Below are 22,102 nucleotides of genomic sequence, written 5' to 3' on the forward strand. Positions count from 1 at the left end.
CCACTCTGTCTTCCCCATTTCCCTTCAGCGTCTTCTCCCCATTCTGTATTCCTCATTTCCCTTCAGTGTCTTCTCCCCATTCTGTCTTCCTCATTTCCCTTCAGCATCTTCTCTCCCCTTTCCCTTCAGTGTCTTCTCCCCACTATCTGTTCCCCATTTCCTTTCAGCGTCTGTTCCTTTCCTCCACCACCCTTCCCTCTTGCCACCTCACCACCCTTTGGCATCCCTCGCACAGCCCCCTGCCTCCTTCCTTCCTACCTACCCAAATCTATCTATCTCCCTCCCTCCCCCTTACCTTTGCAGCGCCTTTTAAAATTGAGTAACTTCTTCAAAGCCATCGGAGCCTGCGAGCAGTAGTGTGTGTCTGTGGGTGGAAGCTTCTCCTCTGACGCAACCTCTCCCAGCTGCATCACGCGGCATGTGGCACAAGGATGCTCCTGAGGCATTAAAAGTGTGCAATCATGGCAAGAATTCACACTAGGAGAGCCCAAGGACTCCATCCCAACAAATTTTGAGGCAAAAAAATGAATTTTTGAAGAAGCAGGGAGCCTTTGGAAAACAGATTGCTATAAATACAAGATGGCTGCTATTAAGAAATTTGTGCCAAAATTGCAATATTTATCACAGTGAGCAAAGTTTAAAAATGGCAATTTTAGTATTTTTCATGTGGGGGAACATGTAGAAACCTTCAAAACTCGGAAATTCAGACCCCCCCCCCCCCCCACACACACACACACACACACCACACCGATCCACCTCACAGGTTGACAGCCTTTACTCACTGTGACCTGTGCTGGCAATTTGCTGCAGCCTGCATGAACTCTCTTACAGTAGTTGGAATCAAAGAATCACTGCCTCATGCTTGGAATGCCTCATCGGTGCTGATTCTTGGGCTGCCAGTCAAACTCGGTGCCTGACTAAACGTCCACACTTGCAGACCGATGGATGTGCTCAGAAATGGGTGGAGGTGAGAAATGCAGCCAGCACCCTATGGGATACTGCCATGTCTCCTAGGTGTGCCAAACAGCCCGCGTTTGAACCTTCATTCCTGTCCAGCTGCGTAACTTGGGCTCTTTCCAATTATTTCGGAAACATCTGAAAGCATGGCTATTTTCAAAAATGTAAATTCTGCTGCTCTCTATATAATCACTAATTCTTATTATATTTTCATCTCTTTAAAACTCTTGTAAACTGTGCCGAGCTCTATCCTTTTAGAGAAGATGTGGTATATAAGCTTAAGGTTTAGTTTAGTTTCTTCCAGCAAAAGGAATGAAAGCAGGGTTGGCCTCAAGCGCCTTAGAATCAGATGCAGGCTGGCTGACAGGTACCTAATGGTATTTATCTGTCAGCTGCAGACTAAAGTCTGTGTGTTCTCCATACAGGCAAAGTTGAAGAACCACTCCAAGCAAAGAAATCCCAAAAAGGGGACAAAAAACACTGAATAAAACAATAAAAGGAGAGAGCAGAACAAGCACACTCTTGTTGGCATGGGTACAGAAGGGAAAAAGTAAAGGTAGAGACAGACAGCACAGTGAAGTTAAGCAGAGTCACAGAAATATCTAGAGTGGATTCCTTCTGCATACGACATGCAGCCAATGGGACACAATCCACTTATCTAGAATGTCTCACTTATTGTACTGGAAATTTATTTCACCCATGACTAAGGTGTACGAGATTCTCGCACCATATTTCATATATGATATATTTTCAAATAACATTAAAAATGATAACATTTAAATATTTTTAAAAATTAAACATTCTATAAAAGATTTTTTTCTGCATATGGCACACGGCCATTGGGATACAACCCACTTATCTAGAATGTCTCACTTATTGTACTGAAAATTTATTTCACCTATGATTAAGGTGTATGAGATTCTCACACCATATTTCATATATGATATATTTTCAAACAACATTGAAAATGATAACATTTAAATATTTTTAAAAATTAAACATTCTAAAAAAGTTTATAGCAGAAAATTCTTCCATCCTAGTAAGAAACAAAATTGTCTTACCTTCAATAGTTTTTTTGGCAGTGCTCACGTGCAAAATAAGGTGCCCAAGGTTTATCTTGATTCCCAACAGGCATGCCGAAATATGCCTTCAAGGCATCGCACATTTTTTCTATGGAATACTTTATCCCTCTTGTCTTGATTAACTGGCCGCATATGTAGCAAAATGCATCTGCCGGATGTTTGCGCCTTAGTAAAAGGGCCCCTAAGTTTACTCAGCTTGGAATCAATCTGGAATGTTCTGCAAAAAAAAGGTAGATTTCAAAATATCAATGTCCTGATCACAAAAGCAAAGTTTAAGGGGAACGATAGCCATTTTCTATACTTTTGTGGCATAGGTAATTAAGAAAAAACACTTATTACCCAGGAACAAAAATAAAATAAAATGTTGTTACGTAGTGTATTTTACCTATAGAACTCTAATATCATCTCACTCAAATTCAAAGAAACAGATGTAACATCCACTACAGAAGTTTCTCTGGAAACAGCTCTGTGAGTTGGTATAATTGTAGGTGTGTAATATATCTTCCTTCTTTGGGAGGTGGAGCAGCAGAGGCATATAAAAATATTTCCTTTACGGAATCTATAAAATAGATTGTTAGAAGATACACTCAACATCTGATGAAAAAGAAGGTTGGGTTCTTACTATGATAATCTTCTTTCTAGTAGAAAGACAAATAAGTCTTGTACCAGTGGATTATTAACCTCTACTCACAAGTTTGTGTAGAAAGCGTCATTTATATTTTTTGGCTCCGCCTTTCCTATCTCTGCTCCTCAGTTTGTACCAAAGCAGTTGAAAGCCACTACAACAGCAAAAAGAAAGAGGAGGGGCACGGGGAACTCCCCAACAAAAACAAATCTGTTCTGCTCTTAATCAACTAACATTAAAGAAAACTAATGCTAATAGTACATAAAAGCAAGGAGGAATCCTACAGCCACCCACCTGAGTGCAACCATCACTAACACTTATGTAGTTTCCACAGTCTCCCATTTGTAAAAACATTGTTTTTTTTCCCATACAATAGAGAGAAAACAACAAACCCCTCTTCTCTAGGATATATGTGGACACTGTGGAGACCTTCAGGGATTTCTCTTCAGACCTGTTCAACAGGAGAAAGTCAATCATCTAGAAAACACATACATGGCTGAGACAGTAAGCAAACTAAATCAAAATCTTGACACATCTTTCTACTAGAACGAAGATTAAGGTAAGAACCTATTCTTCCCTTCTAGTGCAAAAGGCATGAGTCTTGAGGGAGCTCAGAGAGGTTCAGGCATCTCCACTTAAAATTTGTTCAATAAATCCATGGAGACAGGGGTGGTTCCATGAGATTAGAGAAGAGCAGATGTGGTTCCTCTTCACAAAAATGGTCACAGAGATGAAGTGGGAAATTACAGGCTGGTAAGCCTCACTTTAGTTATTGGAAAAATAATGGAAGTGTTGCTGAAGGAGAGGATAGTGAAGTTCCTAGAATCTAATAGGTTACGAGATCTGAGACAACGTGGATTTACTAGAGGTAAATCATGCCAAATTGATCTGATTGAATTAATTTACTGGGTGACCAAAGAAAAATATCAAGGAAGTATGTTAGATATAATTTACTAAGATTTCAGCAAAGCCTTTGACATAATTCCACATAGGAAAATCTTGAACAAACTTGACCAATGAAGTTAAGAGCCAAAGTGGTGAACTGGATTAGGAATTGGTTGACAAACAGATGTCAGATGGTGGTGATGAATGAAATTTGCTCAGAGGAAGGAAAGATGAGTAGTGGAGTGTCTCAAGAATCAGTGCTGGTGTCGATTCTGTTAAATAGGTTCATGAGTGATATTGCTGAAGGGTTAGAAGGAAAAGTTTGCCATTTTGCAGATGATACCAAGAATAGTAACAGAGTGGACACCCCGAAGGAAGTGGAAAATATGAAAAAGGATCTGAGAAGTTGGAAAAATGGTCTGATGTTTGGTAACTAAAATTCAATGCAAAGAAATGCAGAGTAATGCATTTGGGGAGCAGAATCTGAAGGAGATGTATGTGCTGGGAGTCAAGAGGCTGATATGCACAGATGGGAAGAGGGACCTTGGAGTGATAGTGTCTGAGGATCTGAAGGTGACAAAACAGTGTAACAAGGTAGTGGCTGTAACCACAAGGATGCTAGGCCCTAAAGAGAGAGGCATAACCATCAGAAGAAAGGAGGTGTTGATGTCCCTGTACAGGTCGTTGGTGAGGCTACTCTTGGAGTATTGTGTTCAGTTTTGGAGGCCATATCTGGCCAAGGATATACAAAGACTTGAGGTGGTCCAGAAGAAAGCAACAAAAATGGAAGGGGGTTTGCACCAAAAGAAGTACAAGAAGAGACTAGAAGATCTCAACATGTATACTTTGGAGGAGGGAAGAGACAATGGTGATATGATACATACATTTAAATATTCGAAAGGTATTAAATATAGGACCAAAACTTTTCCAGAGAAGGGAAACTGGTAAAACTAGAGGATATACATTGAGTTTGATGGGTGTTAGACTTAAGAGTAATGAAAGGAAATTATTTTCACGGAGAGGATGGTGGATGCCTGGAATGCCCTCCCAAGGGAGGTGGTGGAGAAGAAAATTGATAGAATTTAAAATGTGTGGGATGAATACAGAGATTCACTAATTAGAATATGAATGAGCAAACTTTCACGGCCTGAATCCAGCAAAGGAGATGATTTGGATAGGCAGGAGTGAGTTTCAACAGCAACTCCAGTAGTTGGAACCTAAAGATAGTAATGAGTAGACTTCTAAGGTCTATAGCCCAGAAATAACAATTTAATCATGAAATTACAGGGCAGACTGGATGGACCATTAAGGTCTTTATCTGCCATCATTTACTATGTTGAATCAGTGGAATGAACCAAAGCAGTCCCCTGTAAAATTTCATAAAAGTATGTAGGATGGATCAAGTAGCCATTCTACAAATCTTCTCGGGATTCATAAGAACATAAGAACTGCCATACTGGGACAGACCGAAGGTCTATCAAGCCCAGTATCCTGCTTCAAACAGTGGCCAACCCAAGTCCAGTAAAGAAGCTTCACTCCTCATAGAGTGTGCTCTCAAATAAATAATTGGTTGCTTACCACATCCAATATAGCCATAAAAATCCATCTTAAAATGGAGGCCTTAGAAGCTGGCTTCCTCCGATGGCTAGGACTTATTAGTAAAAAAAAGATGATCAGAAACACAAAAACCATTCATTACCTCAAGGAAACAAAAACGACCTATCCTATCATTCAGCCAACACCAAGGCTTTGTCCTTTTTCTTCAAACCCATGGTAAACAACACCTGTAGCCAGACTTCCTGATTTATGTGGAAGGTTAATATCACTATTGGTAAAAAAGGAAGGCACCCTGTGATGTGAGACTCCTGCCTCTGTAAACCTGAGGAAAGGCTCTCTGCATGACAGGCCCAGCAGCTCAGAGACCTTCCTCACTATATCAACCAGAAAAACTGTCTTAATGGTGAGATCTATCAGCGACACCTTTTGCAAGGGCTCACATAAGTCCTTCCTGAGAGAATACAAAACCATATTGAGGTTCCAAGTCAGGAACGGCCACAACACAGGAGGATATAGCCACATTGTTCCCTTCAAAAACCATGCTGCATCGGGACGTGAGGCCAAAGAAACTTTCTCCAATCAAGCCCTATAGCAACAGAGGCCTGTCACCTGTACCTTGAGAAAACCAACCACAGGTCCTTCTCTAGGCTGTCCTAAAATATGCTAGGACCACTGACAGCTAAGGCTGAAATGGTTCCACATTCTGCTTAGCACACCAGAACTGAAAAGTTTTCCAAGCCTTAACATAGGCCACAAAAGTTGCTGGTTTCTTAGATCTTAGGAGGGTAGCCATGACCACCTCTAAATAGCCCTTGTATGCTAAGGCCAGGTGCTCAAGAGTCATGCTGTAAGCCCAAAGCAGTCTAGATCCCCCAGGGCCACTGGACACTGTTAGAGAATGAAGCAGCAGTTTGAAACATTGGTCCATCTGGAGCAACCAGAATTACCAATCCCAGGTGGGTCGCTATTCTTCAAATGTTCCGGCCTATCTTGGGCGATGGGAAAAACACATACAACAGCCCCTTCTCTGGTCAAGGTTGTACTATAATGTCCATTCTGGCGCTTCCATCCCTAAAAATCATTAGTACCCGTATGGCCTCTTCATTTGCAACTTTAGCCCCTACAATATGGAATTTGTCACCATCATATTTAAGGGCAAAGAAAAATCTAGATAAATTTAAGGGAAACCTTAAAAGCTTCTTATTTAAAAATGCTTATGATTGCTAATTGATCTCTGGCTCCTTTCTCGCCATATTCTGTTTTTACTCATATTCAACATCAATATGATTTCTCCTATTTCCCTTTTGTTTTTAACCTTAATTGTACTCTCCTTTTAAAATTGTATTTTTCCCCATTTTCCTGTTGTTTTCATGTAAGTAAAATTGTGTCTTAAGTCTTTTGATTGTTACCCATTTTAATTTTTATTGTCAAATGTTTAGTATTTATGATTAGTGTTTTATCAAATTTTAATAAACTTGAAGCTTCTAAGCTTGAATCTTTGGCTGAAGAAGCAAGAGTCTTTTTATTGGCTACCAATGTCATCAAATTGAATGTCGGATATCCCCAGCAATGCACAATGTTGTCAAAAGCCTTCTGGAAGAAAGATAATTCCCCCAGAGCTAGGGTCTGCCAGATGAGATAGTCGGCTTGCACATTGTCCATTCCCACTACATGTGCAGCAGATAGTGCTTGCAGATGGACTTCTGCCCATCGAAATAACTGGGACTCCATTCTCAATGGGGCACTCTTGGTGACCCCCCTTCCATCTACTGTGGCATTGTCTGAGAATACCCTGACTGCTTTGCCTTTCAGGTTGGTCTCCAATGACAGCAGTGCTAAACGAATGGCTTGCAGCCCCAATCTGCTGATGATGATTTCTTCTGAGAGGGCAACTATCGTCCTGAACTGGATGGTCCTCGCAATATCATCTGTCATCGGAATCACTAAAGAGGAGATGCAGACAGGTAAGTCTTTTTAAATGACTCAGGCTAGAGCCAACAACGCAAACTCTGATCATCCCTACCGTCCAGGCCAGCAGCATCCGAAGGGAATCCATCTGCAGAGACCAGTGTAACAATAGCACATTCCAGAGGGTGTAAGATGAGTTTTTTGCTCAAGAAATGACCTCTATATTTGCTACCATTGACTCCAGCACCTGAAGATAGTGTCAAGCCATGGGAGCTGGCATGTCCAGAATTTCCCAAATTTGGCATCATAGCTTCAGTTTGCATGGCTCTGGAAGAAAAACATAGCCTTCCGCTGCGTCAAAGTGGATCCCCAAGTATTCTAGGGATTGAGTTGGCTTCAGGTGGCTTTTCCAAAAATTGATGATCTAATCCAATTCCTGCAGCAATTGGATAGCTTGTGTCACTGTTTTGTCACAGATGGCCTTTGAAGGGGCTCGGATCAACCAATCGTCCAAGTATGGATCACCTGAATCCCTGCTTTGCGTAAGTATGCTGCCACAACAACTATCACCTTGGTAAAGATGTGAAGTGCTGTTGCCAGACAGAATAGGAGCGCAAAGAATTGGGAATGTCTCTCCAACATAATGAATCTGAGGAATTTCCTGTGAGCTGAAAATAGGGAATATACTGTATAAGTAAACCTCAATCAAATCCAATGAGGCTAGACATTCCCCTGGCACCACCAAGGCACACTCAGTGTTGTATTGACCAATTTCAGATCGAGGATCGGCCTCCAGTCATTTGAATCTTTATTGGGCACAATAAAGTATGTAGAGTAATTGCTCAAGTCTAATTCTTCAGTTAGAATGGGTTCTATGGCTTGAATATCCAGGATTGTAACGCATTGATTGTGATGAGGTAGGAGCATAACCTTACTAACTATAATGTACTATATATTAGATAAAATAACTTATGTGTTAATTCAAAACATAAGAAACTTATTGTATCGTCTGTTTGTTTTGAAGCTATAGGAGGCTGATCTTGAAAAAAGCCTAGTGGCGAAACATGCCGGCCAGCCCTTTCCAGCACTGAGAAGAACTATGCATTGAAGCACAAATTAAAGATATGGTGTCAAGCTAAGTGATTTTGACATCTTATATGAATTTATATAAAATATTAAGAACATAAGAAGTTGCCTCCACTGGGTCAGACCAGAGGTCCATCGCGCCCAGCAGTACGCTCCCGCGGGGGCCCATCAGGTCCATGACCTGTAAGGTGACCGGTGTCTAAGCCCTTTTAATCCCCTTGTCTTTCCCTGTAAGCCCTTTCATAACTTATCTCTACCTCTATTGACACTAACCAGGGTGGTAGTATTTTAGAGAAGAATTAAATTAAAATAAAAAGATTAAAATATTTATAAAATCATTAAAATATTTATATATTAAATGAAATGAAAATAAAAGCAGAATGGATGATGAATATATGCTAGTAGTGATATACACAGCCGTTCCAAATCGCATATGGCTGGTGGTGGCATGTCTGACGAGTCTGCTTAAAATTGAATGCATATATATATATATATATATATATATATATATATATATATATATATATATATGCAAAAGCTCTAATCTGCTGTGTTTGGGACACTTGATTATCCAGGAGCCATTTCATCGTTGCTCAAAACCTGATTGCTTTCTCTAGCCATCCTGCCAGGAAGTCCACAAATAAATCCAGCAGAGGATGATAGAATTCGTAGCCTTCTCGAATGATGTCCAGCTCTTCACAATGCTCTTCACAATGCTCCAAAGGTTTCATACATTTTTTTGCTGTCACACAATTTATGGAATCTTTGGTGGAGCATTGTGAAGAGCAAGGTTTTCTGAGTTTAAATGTGTAGTGCTTGAACTTCCCGTGAATGAAAGGAGGAGAGATATTCAAACCCAATTGAGGAGGAAGGAGCAGCGCTGGATATTTAAACTTCATACTTTGATTACCGAAGGGCTTAAACCTTTCAATTGAATGGAAGGTTGTCTTTGAAGCTACTGTGTCCATGTCCTGGTAGCTGATTGGCTATGAGATTATAAATGAAGCTGACATCAACATGCTGCATTATGAAAAGGAGGCATCTCTGTGTTAAACTGCTAGTGTGAAGCAGCCATGCAGTTTTTCAGTTTTCTTTGTTATTTCTCCTGAAGATACGTTATTGCCAAAGGGTTAGAAGGAAAAGTTTGTCTTTTTGCAGATGATTCCAAGATTTGTAACTGAGTAGACACAGAGGAGGAAGTGGAAAACATGAAAAAGTTAGAAGAATGGTCTAATATCTGGCAACTAAAATGCAATGCAAAGAAGTCCAGAATAATGCATTTGGGGATTAGAAATTGGAAGGAGCTTTATGTGCTGGGAGGTGAGAGGCTGATTTGCACGGATGGGGAGAGGGACCTTGGGGTGGTAGTGTCTGAAGATCTAAAGGCAAAGAAACAGTGTGACAAGGCGGTAGCTGTTGCCAGAAGGATGCCAGGCTGTATGGAGAGAGGCGTGACCAATAGAAGAAAGAAGGTGTTGATGCCCCTGTACAGGTCGATGGTGAGGCCCCACTTGGAATATTGCGTTCAATTTAGGAAACCGTATCTGGCGAAGGACATAAAAAGACTTGAAGCGGTCCAGAGGAAGGCAACTAAAATGGTAGGTTTGTGCCAGAAGATGTATGAGGAGAGACTGGAAGCACTGGATATGTATACCCTAGACCGGGGGTCGGCAACCTGCGGCTCCAGAGCCGCATGCGGCTCTTTTCCACCTTTGCTGCGGCTCCGGTAGTGTGTCACGCAGGCATGCACCTTACAAGTCCAGCGTCGCGGCGGGAAATAGCCATGCTGAGCAGTGAGCTCAGCACATACACAGATGAAAGCCTTGCTTGCTGATTGGTCCGGCGGCCCCGCCCCGCCGTGCCGCCGGACCAATCAGCAAGCAAGGCTTTCATCTGTGTAGTGCTGAGCTCACTGCTCAGCATGGCTATTTCCCCCGCGACGCTGGACTTGTAAGGTGCCTGAAAAAGAAATCATCCTGGCCGGGGTCGGTGTCATGCTCTGGAGATCTACAGCCTTCCTATCTCCCTCTCCCTTCTACCTGCTTCCGGCCACATCCCCTGCTCCGCGGCTCTCTTCGGCAACTCAGCAGCAGCTTCTGACGTCGGGGCCTACCCTCTGCGAGTCCCGCTTGTTTCAACTTCCTTTTTCCACAAAGGCGGGACTCGTAGAGGGAAGGCCTCGATGTCGGCAGCTTGTCTTGATCACCGCTGCTGACGAGTTGCTGAAGAGAGCCGCGGAGCAGGGGGGTGTTGCCAGGTGCAGGTAGAAGGGAGAGGGCCAGATGCAGGACTCGTGGGTGAGGGAGGAGAAGAGAGAGAGAAAGAGAGAGGGGAGGGAAACAAAAGGAAATCTTTCATACTGGGCTGGGCCGGAGTGGAGGGAGGGTGGAAAGATTCTAGCTACAGGGTGCAGTAACAAAGGAAAAGGGGGGAAAGCTGAAAATGGAGATAGTGACACAAAGAAGAGAAAGGGTAAGCAGGACCTACTGAATAAGGATAGAGATACAGAAGGGACATGAAGAGGAGGTGAAATAGAGACATGCTGAAAAAGTGTGTGTGTGGGGGGGAGATAAAGACATTGAAAGGGCAAATGGTGAACATGGGGTAAAGACAAGGACAGAGACAAATGAAGATTCTGAAAAAGTGGTGAGATAGGGATATAGGTGAGATGGACACAAAGAAGGGTGATGCTGGAAAATAGGTGGAATGGTAATTCTGACAGACACAGAAGGGAAATGCTGGATCAAGGAGAGATGGGGCTCAGGCTGGATGGAATGAGGAGAAATGCCTTGTTGGCCCGGAACTTCCTCTCCTACGTCAGAATTGACGTCAGGGAGCGGAATGCTGGTCAGCGCAACACTTCTGCAGGGAAAGCTTGGGACGGCGGTGGCTTGGGGGCTGTTCCCCGATTGCGGTGGCAGCAAACCGAGTGGCTTGGGGGAGGGCACGGAGACAGAAAGAAGGGGGAACAGGGAGACAGAAAGAAAAAGTTGGGGGAGAGAATGAGGTCTGGAGGAGAGGAAACATACAGGAGGCTGAAAGAAAGGAAGTAAGATTGGATGCACAGTCAGAAGAAGAAAGTGCAACCAGAGACTCATGAAATCACCAAATAGCAAAGGTAGGAAAAATGATTTTATTTTCAATTTAGTGATCCTGTATATAGCATTAAGATAAGAAACAATATATGCAGTGTTAGATTTGTTTTATAATGGTTTTGCGGCTCCAAGTTTTTTTTTCTTTTTGAAAACGGGTCCAAGTGGCTCTTTATGTCTTAAAGGTTGTAGACCCCTGCCCTAGACGGAAAGACATGATTCAGGGGAGACATGATTCAGACATTCAAATACTTGAAAGATATTAACGTAGAACAAAATTTATTCCAGAGAAAGGAAAATGGTAAAACTAGAGGGCATAATTTGAGGTTGAGGGGTGATAGATTCAAGAGTAATGTTAGGAAATTCTTTTTTACAGAGAGGGTGGTTGATGCCTGGAATGTGCTCCCGAGGGAGATAGTGGAGAAGGAAACAGTGACAGAGTTCAAGTAAGCATGGGATGAACACAGAGGATCTCTAATCAGAAAATAATGGGAATACATTGAGGGAACTAAGGCCAGTATTGGGCAGGCATGAACGGCCTGTGTCCCATATTTGAACATTCAATTGTGGATGGGCTAGGGAGGATTTCAATGGCTGGGATGATTAAGATGGGCTGGAGTGAGCTTTGATGAAGACTCCAATAGATGGAACACTGATGAGCAGGGCTCTGGGTTTCTGGCCAAGAAATATCTAAGTAAAAGGACCATTTAAACTAAATAATTAATTTATGGAGCATGTATGGTTGGACAGACTGGATGGACCACTCGGGTCTTTATCTGCCGTCATTTACTATGTTATTATGGTACTATGTGAAAAGGGGTACGCCCATCAGGAGTTCGGCGTCGGAGAAGTTTGTGCTGTTGAATAAGAAGATTGTTATGGAGGTGGCCTTTAACAGCCTTGGATGTGTAGCTGCTGTTGAGAGTGGGAGGCTGAAACACAGAGATGGTGTCAAAGAACTGAAGAAAGAGTTAGAAACATAGCAATGACGGCAGAAAAGGGCCACGGCCCATCTAGTCTGCCCACACCAAGACCCACCCCCCTATCTACCTCCCTGAAGAGATCCGACATGCCAATCCCATCTTTTCTTAAAATCTGGCACGCTGCTGGCTTCAATTACCTGTTGTGGTAGACTATTCCAGCGATCAACCACCCTTTTGGTGAAGAAGTATTTTCTGGTATCGCCATGAAATTTCTCACCCTTGATTTTCCATGGATGCCCTCTAGTCGCCTTGGGTCCTTTAAGAAAAAAGAGATCTTCTTCTACCTTGATATGGCCCGTGACATATTTGAACGTCTCGATCATCTCTCACCTCTCTCTGCGTTCTTCGAGTGAGTATAGCTGCAACTTATCCAGCCGTTCCTCATATGGGAGATCCTTGAGACCTGAAACCATTGTGTGGGCAGACTTGATGGGCTATAGCCCTTATCTGCCGTCATCTTTCTATGTTTCTATGTTTCTATTCTGGTGGCCATTCGCTGAACCGACTCAACTCTCTGCACATCCTTTTGATAATGCGGCCTCCAGAATTGCACACAGTATTCAAGATGGGGTCTCACCATAGATCTGTACAATGGCATAATAACCTGGGGCTTATGGCTGATGAAACTTCTACGGATACAACCCATGATTTGCCTAGCCTTGGAGGAAGCTTTCTCCACTTGATTGGCAGTTTTCAAATCTTCGCTAATGATCACGCCCAAGTCGCATTCTGCTAGTCTTTGCTAGGATCTCGCCATTTAGGGTGTAACTCCTGCATGGATTTTTGCCACCAAGGTGCATGACCTTGCATTTTTTGGCATTGAAACTTAGTTGCCAAGTCTTTAACCAATGTTCAAGCAGGAGTAGGTCATGCGTCATACTATCAGGCATTTTGTCGGGCATTGTGCTGACGACCGATGAGCTTTTGCCTATAATGTTGCATAGTTTGGCGTCATCGGCGAATAATGTAATTTTACCTCGAAGCCCCTCAGTCAAGTCACTTACGAAGATGTTAAATAGGATTGGGCCCAAGATCGAGCCCTGCGGCACTCCGCTGATCACCTCTGTCGTATTGGAGAGGGTACCGTTAACCACTATCCTCTGTTGTCTACCTCCAAGCCAGACCCTAACCCATGCAATTAATGTTACACCCAATCCCATCGAACTCATCTTGCTCAGTAACCTGCGGTGTGGGACGCTATCAAACGCTTTGCTGAAGTCCAAATACACGATGTCCAGGGATTCCCCTATATCCAACTTCCTTGTTACCCAGTCAAAGAAACTGATCAGATTTGACTGACAGGACCTTCCTTTCGTAAAACCATGTTGATGGGGATCCCGTAGTTTCTCTTCGTTTAGGATTGTATCCAATTTGCGTTTGATTAGCGTTTCCATAAGTTTACTTATTATCGATGTGAGGCTCACCGGACTGTATTTCTCAGCCTCTGTCCTGCTTCCCTTTTTGTGGAGTAGAATGATGTTAGCCGTCTTCCAATCCAACGGAACTCTTCCTGTACTTAAGGAAAGATTAAAGAGCGCGGATAATGGTTCCGCCAGGACGTCACTCAGTTCCCTGATCACCCTGGGGTGTAGTTTGTCCGGCCCCATGGCTTTGTTCACCTTGAGTCTAGATAGCTCATCATAGACACTACTGGGCGTAAACTCAAAATTTTGAAATGGGTCTTCCGAGCTTTCCCTTGTCGGCAGCTGAGGGCTGGATCCTGGCGCCTCGCAAGTGAAGACCGAGCAGAAGTATTCATTTAACAGTTTGGCTTTTTCGGAATCTGAGTCGGGTTTCCTAAGGTGTACTATCCCATCTCTGTTTCTTTTTCTTTCACTAATGTACCTGAAGAAGGATTTATCGCCCTTCTTGACGTTCTTCACAAGGTCTTCCTCCATTTGTTGTTTGAATTCCCTGACTGCCGTTTTGACCGCTTTAGACTTGGCCAGATAGTCTTCCTTGGTGTCTGGCTTCCCTGATTATTTGTGGAGGATGAACGCCCTTTTTTTCTTTTTTATGAGGTCTGAGATCTCCATAGAGAACCATTGTGGTCTATTGTTTCTTCGCCGTTTACTTACTGATTTGACGTAGCGGTTGGTTGTCTCTCGTATGGTTGATTTGAGAGTTGACCACATCACCTCTACATTATTTGTTTCAGCTTGGTTTTGCAGCGCCCTCTAGACGAAATCACCCATGCTTTTGAAGTTTGTGCCCTTAAAGTTAAGAACCTTGGTTGATGTGTATGACTTTGTGAAACCTTTCCCGAGGTTGAACCATATCATGTTGTGGTCACTGGAGGCTAGCTTATCGCCTACCGAGACCTCAGTGACACTTTCTCCATTGGTAAGTATTAGGTCTAGTATTGCGCGGTCCCTAGTGGGCTCCAATACCAATTATCTGAGTCTAGCACCCTTTATAGAGGTTAATAGCTTCCTGTTGCCGCTGGTCGTAGCGGAAAGTTTGTTCCAATCCACATCAGGCATATTGAAGTCTCCTAACAATACTGTATCTCCACGCAAAGTTATATTTTCAATGTCCTCGACTAAATCTATATCCATGTCCTCCTGTTGTCTTGGAGGCCTGTATACTATGCCAAGATACAGGCATTTGTCCTTCCCTCTAGCCAAATTCACCCAAAGGGATTCCCCATGTATTTGACATCTGCGATCTTGGTAACTTTGATGTAATCTTTAGTGTATAATGCTACCCCTCCTCCCATTTTGCCCTCCCTGTCCCGCCGAAGTAAGTTGTATCCTGGTATAGCCATATCCCTCCCATGGGAGTCTGTGAACCAAGTTTCAGATATCGCCACCACATCTAGGTCGGCATTCCTCATTTCCGTCTCTAATTCCAGAATCTTATTTCCCAAACTGTGGGCATTAACATAGATAGCCCTCCAAATCTTATGTTTGCTATGTGTCTGTGTAGATATTCCTGCCTGAGCTAGTTGGACTCCTATAATACTGTCTGCCATGTGTGTACTTATCTCTGACTTGGAAATGCAGAGTGTACCTACCTCAGACTCAGAAATGGATTGACAACTTAACTCGCCAAGTTGTTTACTTGTGCCATCACATGAGAGGGTACCCTCCCCCAACTTACCTAGTTTAAAGCCCTTCGAAGTAGGCTAGACGGTGTCCAAAGACGTTCTTTCCCCTTTTGGTCAGGTGAAGTCCATCAGGTCCCTGTAGTCCTTGCAGAGCCTCTCCATGGTTCAGGAATCCGAAGTTCATCTCCCTGCACCATCCGTGCAGCCATTCGTTAGACCTCTGGATACGATCCTCCCTGGTTCTCCCCTTGCCCCTCACTGGGAGGATCAAGGAGAAGACCAACTGCGCTTCCATCCTCCTCAGCTTCTCACCCAGGGCTCTAAAGTCTTCAGTTATGCTCTCCGAGTTCTGCAGTGGATTCAGTTGCCAGCTAAGTGGGGGGGGGGGTTTTGACATTGTAAGTGCATGATTTTTTGTGACTTTGTGAATAGAATGTCTGGTGTTTGCAAAAGACAACTGAACTGAAGTTTGAGTCCACTTTATGAACTTTAGTGTTTTATGAACCACAGCGTTTTTCCCCTCATCTATGAGATATTTCTTGTTGTACTATATATGTATACAGTTTTTTGAAAATCTTACCCATGCCAAATATTTTTTGAGAGATTTCTTGCTGCATAAAAGATATTGCTCCCAAAGTTTGTTTATGAGTTGGAGAAGCCAACCAGGCGAGGAGGAAGGGATGTGAAAATATCTGCTTGCTGTCCCTAGATAACACCCGTTATGATAATTGTGCTTTATCCTAAGACATGCAGGCAGCTTATTCTCATATGTGGGACTCCGTAATTGAATATAATGGGATGGAGGGAGAGTTGAACAATAAGGAGAAAATAGATTCTGTAATATTTCTTAGCTGAAACAACCATCTCATCTGGAATAGGATGCTAGACAAAAGTGAGGTGTAAATGTTTCAATTAAGGACAAAGTAGCTGCTTTGCAAGTTTTATCAATAGGAGTTGAACATAAGAAAGCTACTGATGCTGCCATAGCTCGGACCTTGTGTGCTGTAATGCATCCCTTGATTGGCAGCCCAACTTAAGCATAGCAGCAGGAAATACAGGCCACAAGCCATATGGAAATAGTTATTTTGGTTATAAGCCAGCCCAATTTGTTAGGATCAAAGGAGATAAACAGTTGAGGTGAAGTCTGTATGGCCTAGTCCTTTGAATGTAGGAAGCTAAGGCACGCTTACAGTCCAATGTATGAAGAGCTGTTTCTCCAGGATAATAATGAGGCTTTGGGAAGAATACTTCAAACACAATAGATTGGTTCAGGTAAAATTATGTGACTACTTTTGGAAGGAAACTGTGAATAATGGGTCAGAAATCAATGCTTGAAATTCACTCACTCTACGGGCGGAAGTGAGAGAGATCAAGACCATCACTTTCCAAGTGAGAAACTTAAGAGGAGTAGGTGCCAGTGGTTCGAATGCTGGCTTCATCAAACTGGCAATGACTACATTAAGATCCCAGACAACTGGAGGTGGATTGAGCGGAGGTTTTGAGTTGAAATGATCTTTCATAAATCTGGAAACAAGTGGATGAGTTGCAAGAGATTTACTGTTGATAGGAACATGAAAAGCACTAATAGCACTGAGGTGAACTCTGACTGAAGTGATTTTCAACCCAGAATTGGATAAATAGTAAAGATAATCCAACACTGAGGGAGAGAAGAGGATGAAGCATCTTGGTGATGGAGGATACACCAGGAATTGAAGCATGTCCACTTCTGTTGATAGCATTGCTGAGTAGGTTGTTTTTTGGAAGCACCTATAATGGTCTGTACTGAGTCAGAAAGATTTAAATTTGCAGAAGTCAGACCGAGAGGTACCCAAGCTGTCATATACAGAGATTGTAGATTGGGATGTAACAGAGATCCTTGACTCTGAGTGAGCAGAGATGGAAAGATTTGTAAAGGAACTGGATCTTTGGTAGAAGGGAAAACCAGCTTTAGTAGAAGGGAAAACCAAGGCTGTCTGGGTGACAAAGGGGCTATCAGGATTATGGTGGCTGATTCCTTCTTGAGCTTAACTAAAGTTTTCAGAATGAAAGGGATTGGCAGAAATGCATAGAGAAATTTGTTTATCCAATCCAGAAGAAAAGCATTTGTTTCGAGACAATGAGGTGACTATTGTTTGGAGCAGAACTGAGGCAATTTGTGATTGAGGTGAGATGCAAGCAGGTCTATCTGAGGAGCCCCCCATAGTAGGAAGATGTAGCACAGTACTTTGGACTTCAAAGTCCACTCTTGTAGTTGTAGAAATCCGCTGAGCTTGTCGGCTAGAGCAGTGGTTCCCAACCCAGTCCTGGAGGACCATCAGGCAAATCGGGTTTTCAGGATAGCCCAAATGAATATGCATGGAGAATATTTGCATGCCTATCACTTCCATTATATGCAAATCTCTCTCATGCATATTTATTAGGGCTAGCCTGAAAATCTCACTGGCCTGGTGGTCCTCCAGGACAGGGTTGGGAACCACTGGGCTAGAGTATCTAGTCTGCCTTGCACATATATGACTTTGAGAAATATGTTTTGAGCAACCACCCAGTTCCAAATGTGCTCTGCCTCTTGACACAGAAGGAGAGAGCTTGTTCCTCCTTGTTTGTTGATGTAGTACATCGGTACCAACTCCTTGGATTTTGGCCAGGTACTAGGGACCTGGATTGGCTACCGTGAGAACGGGCTACTGGGCTTTATTATTGGGCTGACCCAGTAAAGCTATTCTTATGATTATCTGTGCAAACAAGGAGTACTTGGTTGGAAAGACTCTTTTGAAAGGTTTTTAGAACATTTTGAATTGCTCGGAGTTCTAACAGGTTGATGTGGAAAGTCTGCTCTTGAGCAGACCAACAACCCTGTGTTTTGAGACCGTCTAGGTGAGCCCCCTCCCCAAGCATCCATGAATGTGTTTGTGGTGAGTACTTTTTGATGTGGAGGGACGTGAAACAGCAGAACCCTGGAAAGATCTGACTGATACATCCACCACTGAAGAGATTGACGAAGAGGTGAGGTGAGAGATCCTTCGAGATAAGGGATCGAGAGCTTGAGACCATTGAGATGCTAGAATCCACTGAGCTAATCTGAAATGAAGTCTTGCGAAGGGAGTAACATAACTGTGAATGTCTTGTGGCCTATAAGTCAAATCATCTGTCTTGCTGAGATGATTTGTAGGGTGGAGACTTAATTGCAAAGATGAAGCAAAGCATCTTTTCTTTGTTGAGGTAGAAACACCTGCAGATGGTTGGTGTAGAGTAGGGCTCCTATGAATGGCAGCAGTTGAGAGGGTTGAAGCTGCAACTTTAGGAAGCTGAATTTGAACCCCAGAAGCTGAAGAAATGTTATTGTTGATTGTGTTGCAGGATGTACTGCTTGAGGAGATCCAACTTTTATCAGCCAGTCATCTAGATATGGAAACACTTGAAACCTGTAAGTATACAGGGTTGCTGCCATGACCACTAGACATTTGGGGCCTGATTCTCCAAAGTGCGTCCCGATTTTAGGCAGCTGTAGGCGTCCTACAGCTGTCTAATCAGCCAATTGGGATGCACGTTTTTTTTTTTTAAATGCTCCCCAGGCAGGCCGCCTATATTGAAGACGAGGCCCGCAAGACACCTAGGCCCTGATTCTGTATAGGACGCCCGGGAGAGGCGTCCTATTCAGAATCGGCCTAAACTAAACCCCGATTCTGTAACTGGCGTCCATGTTACAGACGCTGGTTAGAGAATCGGGTTAGATTAGACACTGCCCGCTACACTTATCACGGCAAGGGATCTCTGTGCCGCTATAAGTATAGCGGGCCGCGGCCCCCTGACCGATCGCTGGCAGGAGGGTGTCCAAACCCTCCTGCCAGAAGATGCCCCCCGACACTACCGACCGCCCCCCCCCCAGACATTACCGATCTCCCTCCCACCCCGACACTAACGATCGCTGGCAGGAGGGTACCCAAACCCTCCTGCCAGAAGATGCCCCCCCCCCGACAATATCGATCGCTGGCAGGAGGGTGCCCAATCCCTCCTGCCCGAAAACGCACCCTCCCCCCCGGCGCTAACAACCTCCAATCCTCCACCCCACCAAACTAACCTGTTCCTACGGCCAGATGGGTCTTGCCCGTCCAGCCGGCAGGCACGCCTGGTCGAAATGAGGCGGGCCCGCCCCTTCCTTGCCCATCTCGCCGAAGTCTAAGGCCTGATTGGCCCAGGCTCTAGAAGCCTGGACCAATCAGGCCTTAGGCATAGCGGGTCCGCCCATCCCCACTAAGTCTATGGTCTGATTGGCCAATCAGGCCTTAGATTAAGTGGGGATGGGCGGACCCGCTATGCCTAAGGCCTGATTGGTCCAGGCTTCTAGAGCCTGGGCCAATCAGGCCTTAGACTTCGGCAGGATGGGCCAGGAAGGGGCGGGCCCGCCTCATTTCGACCAGGCGTGCCTGCAGGCTGGATGGGCAAGACCCATCTGGCCGTAAGAACAGGTTAGTTTGGTGGGGTGGAGGTTTTGGGGTTGTTAGCACCGGGGGGGGAGAGGGTGCGTCTTCGGGCAGGAGGGATTGGGCACCCTCCTGCCAGCAATCGATATTGTCGGGGGGGAGGGTGCGTCTTCGGGCAGGAGGGATTGGGCACCCTCCTGCCAGCGATCAATATTGTCGGGGGGGAGGGTGCGTCTTCGGGCAGGAGGGATTGGGCACCTTCCTGCCAGCGATCGGACAGGCCGCGGCCCGCTATACTTATAGCGGCAGAGAGATCCCTTGCCACGATAAGTATAGCGGCCGCGTCTACTTACAATGTAGACCAGCATTTTGCTGGCCTACATTTTAAGCTTCTCCTCTACTAGGGAGACGCGTAGGGCCGCCTAGGTTTGCCTAAGGCCCGCCTAAAGCCCTTAGGCGAGCTTAGGCATCTTGCGGGTCTCCCTAGGCTCCCGGAGGCGCATTCAGGCCTGCCTGGGGAGCATTTTTTTTTTTTTAAACGTGCATCCCGATTGGCTGATTAGACAGCTGTAGGACGCCTACAGCTGCCTAAAATCGGGACGGCACTTTGGAGAATCAGGGCCTTGGTGAATAATCTTGGAGAAATAGTTAGACTGAATAGCAGCACTTTATATTGGAAGTGTTGATGAGCTATTGACAAACTATTCCAAAACGCCAGAGGTTCTCCGTACATGCACGGACGTCAATGTGATGCACGTGACATCATCACGTTGATGTCCGTGGACTTCCGGATGCCTTCCGACCGCGGTATCAGGTTTAGTGTGCACTGCACTAAGTACATATTAATATCCACTAATGAACTAAGCTTTAGTAAAAGGGCTCCTTAGAGATCATATAACACTGGTCTTGTAAGAGCTTCAATCACTCCCTGCCAGCTTTTCAATGTCATGTTATTATCAGTGACTTTTATTTGAAATCATTTTTATTCACATTATCAAAAGAACAATGTAACTTGTCAGCCATCACTACAAAATACACCAAAAGCATAATACTTTAAGACTGCAATACAAAACTAGAAACAAATGACACTTTGAGTCTCTCAACCAGTGTCTAAACCAACCCACTCCAGTCCCACTCTCCCACATTTGCTGTAATTGGGATGTAGGGAAATGTGTGTGTAGGCCTCTTTTGAGGTCTAAAGAGCATAGCCAGTCATTTCATTCTAGAAGAGGATACAGTGTCCCTAAAGATAGCATGCAAAATTTATCTTTGACAAGATATTAGTTTAAGTTGTGGAGGTTGAGAATTGGACAAAGACCTCCCATCTTCTTCAGAATTAGAAAATACCTGGAGTAGAAGCCCTTATTTTTCTAAGAAGGGGGAATCAGTTCCAAGGTATTTAATTGAAGCAGAGCTTGGATTTCCTGAAGAAGAAGGGAAGTCTGCTGAGATATATGAAAGATGTTTAAGGTAAAAAGACATATAGCAGTTGTAATTAAGAACTCTGTTGATTAATATAGAGTTTTGGTAAAGACAATGACCAAATGTATCCATAGTACAACCTTCACATCCTGGTAGTACAGAGGCAATAAACCCTGGAGCTGGAGGATTTTTTAAGTGTCAATTCCACAAACAACGATTGATGTTGAAGTTGTGGCTTGTCAAAACCAGGACAGGACATTATTCTGAATAGTGAATCAATCTTTTGTGGAGTTATAGTAACAGAAAGAGGAGTTTCCCAATTTGTAAAAATTTCCTCCTTGAGGAGACCATGTAAAGGCAACTTAAGAAGCATCAAGGAGCTCTGCTCTGGGCTCAATATCAGCCTCTAATTTGAAAGGGGAAGCCTTTTCCAACTATCTAATATATCTAGTAAAAGTCCTTCAGGAGGAGACGGATCTGAAGGAATACCATATGATTCAGGAGCAGATAAAGTAGGCTCATATTCAGAGTCACTATGGTAATGAGAGAGATCATGAGCCCTAGGTGACAGGTGAGATCGGTGACAAGAACTTGCTCGATGTCATCGGTAGCGAGCCGATGAAGATGAGGAAGAGGGACAATGTGAAAATCTTTTGTATCTGGAAGCATAGGATTGACGTGACTGAGAACAACAATGCTTCAATATAAAGCGTCTATGCTCCAATGAAGAGCATTAGTGCATTGATGGACAGTGTCAACGCCTCAATGAAGAATGTTGGTGTTTTGATGGACAGCATCAAGACCTCGATGAAGAATGTCAACGCTTCAAGGAGGAGCGATGCGTTGATGGAGTGTGTTGATTTCTACTGAAAGAGCAGCAATATGAAGTAGATCAGTGTCATAGGTTAGACCTGGAATCGGTACCATGCAGCCTTAAAGGGAGTCGATGTAAGCACAGGTGTCAAGTGAAACTTGAACATGTCATGATCTCCCTTCGGTAACACTTATTGAGTTGTTCCCTGAAGATTTACAGCT

General features: G+C 43.9%; 1 protein-coding gene across 27 annotated transcripts in view; it reads right to left on the reverse strand.

Annotated features, from left to right (window-relative positions):
* The window catches only part of FOXP2 (forkhead box P2), a 979,918-nt gene that overhangs the window by 609,872 nt on the left and 347,944 nt on the right, over positions 1–22,102 (reverse strand). Inside the window, exon 1 of one of the 27 annotated variants that reach the window (XM_033957738.1) lies at positions 2,019–2,256. The exons of the other annotated variants lie outside the window; for them this stretch is intronic. The gene's annotated coding sequence lies outside the window, so the exon portion shown is untranslated. Of the gene's footprint in view, positions 1–2,018; positions 2,257–22,102 lie in introns of those variants that run through there. 27 annotated transcript variants of the gene reach the window in all.

This window comes from Geotrypetes seraphini, chromosome 9 (genome assembly GCF_902459505.1).
Source record: "Geotrypetes seraphini chromosome 9, aGeoSer1.1, whole genome shotgun sequence".
NCBI classification, from domain to species: Eukaryota; Metazoa; Chordata; class Amphibia; order Gymnophiona; family Dermophiidae; genus Geotrypetes; species Geotrypetes seraphini.